The sequence below is a fragment of the Heterocephalus glaber genome, unplaced genomic scaffold (assembly GCF_053883595.1).
Source record: "Heterocephalus glaber isolate CG9 unplaced genomic scaffold, H.glaber_assembly_v1.0 deba00001608, whole genome shotgun sequence".
In the NCBI taxonomy this organism is placed as follows: domain Eukaryota; kingdom Metazoa; phylum Chordata; class Mammalia; order Rodentia; family Bathyergidae; genus Heterocephalus; species Heterocephalus glaber.
The window spans coordinates 32,112,695-32,121,011 of NW_028258379.1; the positions used below are offsets into that span (position 1 = coordinate 32,112,695).

Consider the following 8,317-nt stretch of genomic DNA (forward strand, 5'->3'; position numbering starts at 1 on the left):
TGCATCAGAACTTGCTAGTTTCCCACAGCCCTAATACCCACTCCATCCTGGGGAGCCTGGACCAGAGTCAGGGAGAGGAAGAGAGAAAGCCATTGCTACCACAAACCCCTGCTGAAAATGTCCCCTTCGCTAGCATCCGGCCCAGGACATGACTGGCTGCTCCTCCAGCCAAGGTTCAGGATGTCTCCAAGGGGGCAGGCCCTCCCAGGGGTTTGGTATCCCAGGGAAAGTGGCAGCTGCTTATCTCGTGGTGGGACCCAGGGCGATGGACACCAGAGTCAACAAGCCCTCGGCCTCGCTTACAAAATCCTATTTTGCAAACACGCAGCTCCCCCAGCCCCTTATCAGGCCTCCAGATGGAAAAGTCCTGTTGCCAGGCAATTCGGCCTTATCTGCCAGGTCTGTGAGGAGGCCAGCATGCGGTGATTTCATTAGATCCTCTCCTGCCTGTCTCTGCAAACATCTCCAGGGGCTTCCAATTAAGGTTTTGCTTTTCTTCTTTGCAGATGTTTGCTTTGATCTAATAAAGTGGTTTACAGGCCTCCTCAATGGGTGGATGAGGGCCTAGGCCCCAGGGGGTGGAAGAAAGACCGAGGAGGGCACCTTAGGCATTGTGCCTTGGCCCCGAGGCTGGCTCACTCGAGACCAGAGGTGCAGCAGCTTGGTGAGAAGGACCAGACCTGGCCCAATTGGAGAGGCAAGTGAAGTCCTCCGGGTGCTTGCCTCCTTTCCTCTGGCCCTGGCCTTGTTCTCACAGGATCTGTAGTGGTGCCTCCCTGCTGAGCATGGTGTCTTCTAGGGTGCCACCACCCCACCGCTGGATAGAAACTCCTGTATCCAGCGGGAAGATCACCCAGGGGAGGGGCTGCAGGGCTCCATGCTGGGCAAGAGCTGCTTAGTGACATGCAGGCTCCAAGGGGTGCCAGGTAGACCGGTAGATGGGATCGCAGGGCTTGGGGGTGAGGTGAGGGTCTGGCAGAGCAGAGTGAGGCTGCAGCGTGACAGCATGAACAAGGCATGGTTTGGGAAGGGGAGGGGGGCAGAGGAGCCCCAGCCCAGGGATGGATCCAAGTAGTCCAGTGGGGGCCCTGAGGGAGGGAGGACCCCTTGCCCGGGTCCCAACCCCTCAACGCTGTGAGCCCCCAAAGTTGGCTTTTAGAGCCTCCTGGGGAGGAGCCTCCGGGTGACTTGAGGGTGATCCTGGTCCCCAGAGCCCTTGGTGGCTGCCAAAAGCAGCCCAGGACAGCGGGAAGGGCCATATTTTGAAGCCAGGGAGACCTCACTGGGGGCCCGGTAAGAGTCGCTTAACTGTTCAGAGCCTCTGTTTCCTCTTCTACAAAATGGCCAAAGTAATTTCTGTGTGATGTCTGTGAATTTAGCTGAGAGAATTCAGTGCCACTCTGTTGGCAATGGCTCAGGAGAGCTGAGAAGAGGAGGGAAAGTCTGGCACAGTTCTTGGTCCTTGAGAGAGCTCAGTGCCCATGAGCTCATCCCTGCCCTCTCTTCCCAGGCTCTGCTCTGATGGAGCCCTTGGTTATGTAGTTCTGTTTTGCCGTTCACTGACTGACAAAATGATCCAGGCTCTTCAAGTTCAGCATCAGCAGGAATGGGCAACTCAGCTTCTGGGAGAACTTCAGTTTTCTCACATGTGGAATGGGCTCCCAGTGACAGCATGCACCTCCTAGAGCTCCTGTGAGGGCCCAGGGCCCGTTATATGCCAGGTGTTTCACACAGGATGTCTTAGTTACTTTTCTCTCATTGCTGAGACAAAATACCAGCACCCAAAATTAAAGGGAGAAAGGCTTATTTAGCTCACAGTTTGTAGAAGTTTCAGCCCATAATTAGCTGGCTCCAAGCAAGGTGGCTTTGCAGAGGGAGATCACAGAGAAGAACAATTCATGGGGGACAGATGGTAGCAAATCTATAAGGGAACTTAACAGTGTCTTCTGGCCCCTTTTATTTTATTCAGACTACTTAGGGAGGGTAGCACTCACACCCTTAATCCTAGTGCCCTTGAGCCTAGCACTGCACCATGAATCAACCACATACTCTAGATTCAGCCACCTCGGGAAAAAAACCCACCTCATTCACATGAAGCTTTGGTGGGGGGGCATCTAGACACAAGCCACAACACACACCCTGACCCGGACCGAGTGCAAGGTCCATGGCAGTGCCTACCTGCTTGCTAGTTGAGTGACTTGAGGATGTGCTTTTCCTCCAGGCTGCTGAGTGTCTCTGATGTCCAGGGTGACTGAGGTCCCCTTAGCCATGATGGTGCTCTTCAAAGGACAGGACTGGACAGGAGATTCCCCAGGGGACTGAGAGGTGCTGATCCTGCTTCCCCCTGAGGGGAGGCTGGTAAGTAGTTCTCCCCAGCCTCAGGCCTCCCAGGCAGCCCAGTTGGGAATCAGGGGCTCGGCACAGAGGTCTTTGGGGAGCTCTAGTGGCCCTGAGAAGGGGTGCACAGGGAGCTCCTTGATGGCTGGGCCTGCAGACCAGAGCTTGGGGCCAAGTGATGTTTCTGAAGCAGTCAGTTGACAGCCTTCTCCCTTCCCCTTGGGCCCAAGGCTCAGAAACTGAGCGGCCCATCATCCTTTTGTTTTTACCTCCCCACCCTGTGGGAGAATAGCAGAACCTGAATTATGGGTCTTCCTCCTTGCCTGGACCCAAGACACCCCAGACCTTCATCCACCTGCCTGAGAAGCCTCTATTCCTTCTCCTGCTGAATCCTATTTCTCCCTATGGTCAAAGCTCAGCTCCACGTACCTCACCCCTGGCAGGGGGTGCCAAGTACTGGGGATTGTCAATATTTTCTCTGCAGTATGGGCGCGTTCATGCCAGTGGGAGAAAATTTACCGAGCACTTGGGAATGAGGTGGTAGGTATACCTTGAGATTCATCCAAGGTGGATGACTGGTTGAGGAGCTGGTTGGGGTTGTGGGTCCCTTTTGGGTCCCATATCTGTATGCCTCCCTGTGACACCAGCTCCTCTGGCAAGCTCAGGTGGTTCTTGTGACCCACTCTGATGGGAGTGAATGCAGTGGTGCCCTGAACCCTGTCAGAGGGCCGAGGTGGCTGCTGTCCGTGGTGCTGAACCATCTCCTCCCGCCAGGGAGCCACAGGCATTGTTTGGGTACTCATCTAACAGATCCGGGCACTCATAGTTTTAAGACATTCCTTCTCCTCCCCCAGTTGTCTGAACACTAAGAAATTTAGATCTTGACAGAATAATTAGAACTATAGCCTTTTCTCCTCAAAAAATTATACAGTTTTACCATATTTCCAATAGTTAGACATTTTCCACCTCTGAGAAACTGAAGATAAAGGAGCATGAGTCCCCTCCACTGTGTCTGTCACACCGATGTCCTGATGACCTGAAGGCCCTCCTCACTTCCTGGAGGGAGCATTGCCACTTTTCTGCATGATTTCATAGACTTTGTCCCAGCTCCACAGATTACTGGCTAGAAGGCCTTAGACAAGCCAATTCACCTATCTAGGACACAATTTTCTTCTTTTAAAATGGAAGAAGTGATAAGGAAGTGATTTGGACTGGATTATATCTTGGTGGCTCCCAATTCACTAACTCTCTCTCTCTCTCTCTCTCTCTCTCTCCTCCAAATCTCCCTGAGCATCTCTTTCCAAGCTCTCAGAAACAAACAAGAAAAATCCAAAACATCCCCCTCCCACATTAAACTCAAAAGGCAATTGCTTTCAGATGGCCTCACTTCCAATTGCTAATAATATTTGGAGAGTATCAACTCCTGTCTTAGACATCCAAACATCTGTTCTCTTCTTACACAAAGAGGTGGCTGTGACACCCCTCATCTTTCTCTAGTGGAAGCTACATGGTGAGAAGCATTTGGTTCTAAGTATAAGCAGTAAATTGCATTCTACACACACCTGTTTTTCAAGGGTTTGGGGGGCAGAAAAGGCTACTGAATTAGCCTCAGAAGTAGGGATGCTGTCCACTTGGAGAGCCTCAGAGTCCTTCAGCTGCTGTCACACCCCCAGGAGAGGACTTAGAAGAAGCCACAGCAGCCTCCCCCACCAGCCCTCCTGGTTCCCAGCTCCAGGACAGGTGGCCTAGGGCCAGTGAAGAGATAAAACTCCAGCTTAAATCTGGGCTTCCTCTGGCAAATCAGCTCCTTATCCTGGGATCCCACCAAGAAATTATATTCCTGGGGCATTGAATGGCAATAAATAATAAATGCCAACATAGACACAGGACGGTGACACTGAGAGGTCAGAGAATTTTTAAACAAGCTGAGAGCTGAGTCTCAAGTGTATGTATTCTGGAATTGCAGGCCTGGAAATGTCCCTGGAAGGTCACTTTGTCCCTCATAGCCTCTGTGATAGAAGAAAGGGTGAATGAAAGACGCACACAGAGAACTCCAGGGATCTCTGAGCCCAGCCTCAACTCCCAACTAAGAAAGACGAGGTGGCTGGGAAAGCACTGGGCTGAGGGCCTTCTCTGAGCTCAGCAATCTGTGCAGCCCTAAGCGCTGTTCTGAAGTTTGGGACTCAGTTTTCTCCCCTGCCATTTGGAAGTCATATTCCTTGCAGAATAGAGGGGTTTTGTGAGAAGAACACTCAGTTCAGTTCAATGGCCATTTGCTATTTCATTCTGTGAGTCATTAATTCAACAACTGAGTGCACAGTATGTGCCAGGCCTGGTGTCTGGTACCAGAGAAAAAGTAACGACCAACACAGGCAGGGTCCCTCCTCACAGGGCTTGCTGTCCAGCATCTGGGGAGACTAGGGAGGGCACTGAGCCTGCTGCTGAGTTGGCTTTCCAGGCAGGCAGGATCTTTGCTGGGCATGGTGGTGCACATCTGTGCTCCCAGCTATGTGGGAGGCTGCGGAAGAAGGATTGAAACTTTAAGATCAGCTCGGGCAGCTTAGCAAGAACCTTTCTCAAAGTAAAAAGGCTGGGGATATAGCTCAGTGGTAGAGCACACCTATGTTCAATTCCCCAGTATGGAAAAAAAATCAATGAACATTAACTCTTCTACCCTGCTGATAGGGATGTAAAATGGAATGGTGACTTTGGAAAACAATTTCAGTATCCTTAAAAATGAAACATATACCTGCCATACCTAGCCATTCCACTCCTAGGTATTTACCCAAGAGAAATGAAAGCACTTGAATACATACATGAATATTCACAGAAACTATGTCATATCCCCCAAATGAAACAACCTAAATATCTACCAATAGATAAATGAACAAACAAGTTGTATTATATCCATCTAATGGCATATTACTTAGCGATAAAATAAATGAACTATTAATATATACAACAACATGGATAAATCTCAAAATAGAAGCCAGACAAAAACAGTACACCATGTAAAAATCCATTTACATTTGGGACATGCAAATGAATCTCTAATAACTGAAAACAGATTTGTGGTGCCTGGGGACGAGGGTAGGGAGGACTGTAGTGGGAGGAAGAAATGACAAAGGGTCAGGAAGATGTTTTGGGAGACAATGGATATGATCACTATTGTGATTATGGTAATGGCTTCACACAGGTATACACACATCAAAACTTACCAAATTGTACAATTTGAATATGTACACGTGTATGTTATTAAAGCTATTTTTTAAAAAAGAGGCCTCCATAATAAAACAGAGATGACATTTAGATGTCTCCCAGTCTCCAGCCAGTTTGATCATCACGGGGAGAGTTATTGACCCATCTAACCTATAAAGAACCTGGGACTCACAGAGCCTATGGGTTAGTCCTGAGGTCATGCGGAAAGCCCAGGACAGAGCCCACGGCAAGATCCCTGCTTCCTCCCCTGGATCCAGCTTTTTCTGCAAGGCACTGGCTGTGCTCTTTGGAGACACCCAGGGCTGACAGCACACCCCAAGCTGAGGGACAGGGTGTGCCTGCCAGCTGAAGATGTAATCCCCCCTCCACTCCACACCTCTCCCCTGGTGGTGGTCCTTCCGCCTGCACATGCAGCCAGAAGACTGGTTTAATTTTCAGAGAGGCTGTGGTTATAGCATCTCTCTGGGGAAGTAATAAAGTGGGAGGGTGAGATAAGGAACAAATGCAATTACCTAATGGTGTTCTCCTCTGGGCCAGAGAAAGACACAGGCCCACCTGGTGATGTCCTGGAGAGGCTTCCAAGGCCACTGGCCCATGAAAGTGCCCTGGGACAAGGAATCACAGTAGAGGGCTGGGATTTAGCTCAGTGGTTTCACCACCTGCCTCACAAGCACAAAGACCTGAGTTCGATCCCCAGTACCAAAAAAACAAAACAAAAACCAGAATCACAGTAGAAGGCAGAGAAGTTGAGGATGGGTAGGAATCAGGATGGGCAGGGGAGTGGGTACCAGGCTGGTTTCTGTCCCTGTTCTCCTGCAGCTTCAAAAACCCACACAATGTTTAGAGTCAGAGCAGGAGCAGGATCCTGGAAGAGCTGAAAAGCACAGGCTTTGCACACAGACAGAGCTCGGTGTGCATCCTGGTGCCAGCTGGGGCTCAGGGACCCCACACATGAAATGTGGATAACAGTGGTCTCGGCCTCATATGATAATGACTTACCACCTACAGCTACATCAAGCCCACCTCTGCCTCTTGTTCTCCCTCTACTCTACTTTCTTCTTATACTACGCAAACTAAAGGTGAGGCAGGAGGCCTTCATGCTTAGAATGGCCAGGGGTGTGAGAATGGGAGACATGGGAGTGGCCAAGTTTACTGCACCCCAGGTTCTGGGCCCAGCACTTTCAGACTGTAACCTCTCTAACCTCCACAGCAACCCGAAAAGTGCTTACCATGACCCCTCACCACCCAACAGGAACATGGAGGCCTCATCACATTAAGTAGCTTACCCAGGGTCACGAGGCAGGGAGACAGACAGACCTCGATTCCGGATAGTATGACTCCCCAGAACAAAGCCTTGTGGATGAAGGTCCCCACCAGCTTCCTGGGGTCCTTTGCTTCTCAGTCCCATCTCTCTTCTTTGGGAAGCTTGTCCCAGCAGGACTTCTGGGGCAGGTTCTCTCCACTACACAAGCCATTGGAGGAGCCCTCATATGTGCACGGCACTCTACAGTTTACAAAGAACTCTTTCATGACATCACATCAGTGATTCTGAATCCCTTAGAAGAAGAGAGCTACTATGATGCGTCTCCCTTCCCCAGAGCAAATGGACATGTAAGCAACTGGGCCATTTGAGCTCCAATGCTCCGGAGAAGCAAATATCAATAGAGCCATTTGTAGATGTGAAGTTGAGGCCTGGAGAAATTAAATAGTTTGTCTAAGTTTACAAAGTTAGGGAGAGGCTGAGCCAGTATTTCCTTCTAGATTTGATTGACCCCAAAGCCCAAGCTCTTCACCACTTTGGAATTCCACTTGAACAGGATGCACTTGATCTCACAGGCATTGCCTTAAGTTGCCTTAACTTGATGCAAGAACCCGATGCAAGAAGCGGTAATTGTCTGCCTCCCATCCCTCCCAGAGGAAGACTCTAAGGTCCTTTATCTGCAGGCTCAGTCCTGCCTTTTCCTGAGATGATCAGGCAATATTCATTCACTAATTCATTAATTCATTCACCAAATATGGATGAGTACTTGCTGCATTCTCACGACCATCCAGACACTTAGTTTCTGAATGTCCCTCACTCAGTGACCATGCCCTTGACTGATTCAACCTCTTATGGAGAGAAGGGATCAAGGTGGGCGTAGAATGCAGTGGGTGGCAAAATGCAGAGGCCCCAGGTCTACCTCAGTACACTCAGCTCAGAGAAAAACTATTTCAAGTATCAATATTCAGTAGTTTCCATGGACACCAGATCATAATAACCAGACCAAATCAGATGCAAACCAGGTGTTATTTCCACCTTTGATGTCATCCACTTCCAACCTTTTATTCACTTGTATGTATTTCAATCATTTAATACTAACTGAGCTCCTACAAGGTTCTGTACTTGAATGCGTACATTTATAGTAATAATCATAACAACAGCTAAGGAAAGAACTAGCACTTACGGAGAATTTATTGGGTGCCAGGCATGATTCTAAGCACAGCAGTCCTTTGAGGGACACACTATTATTATCCCCGTACAGGATGAGAAAACTAAACTAGAGAAAGGATAAGGATTTTGCCCACTGAAAAATGTCCATCTTGTCTGATAGCTGAGTGATCCTAGTGTAACCAGATCTGAGAATTCAGACTCCCTCCCAGGCTACCCGATCACCTCTTCCTCTCCCAGAGTGATTCTAGTGTCCTTCTTTCACCTCTCTGTGCCCAGTATTTAAAGCCTCCATGAAAATAAGCAGAGGCTCACAGGCCCAGGCCCAAGAAC

The 8,317-nt window shown here is 49.4% G+C and overlaps 1 long non-coding RNA gene across 1 annotated transcript; it reads right to left on the reverse strand.

The window, feature by feature from the left end:
• Positions 1–1,801: 1,801 nt before the first annotated feature.
• LOC110346774 (uncharacterized) lies at positions 1,802–7,140 on the reverse strand. The gene is made up of 3 exons (XR_002391000.2): positions 6,843–7,140; positions 6,069–6,161; positions 1,802–4,855 (listed from the first exon to the last, which is right to left on the reverse strand). It is a non-coding gene; the product is annotated as an uncharacterized LOC110346774 (long non-coding RNA).
• Between the last annotated feature and the right edge of the window lie 1,177 nt (positions 7,141–8,317).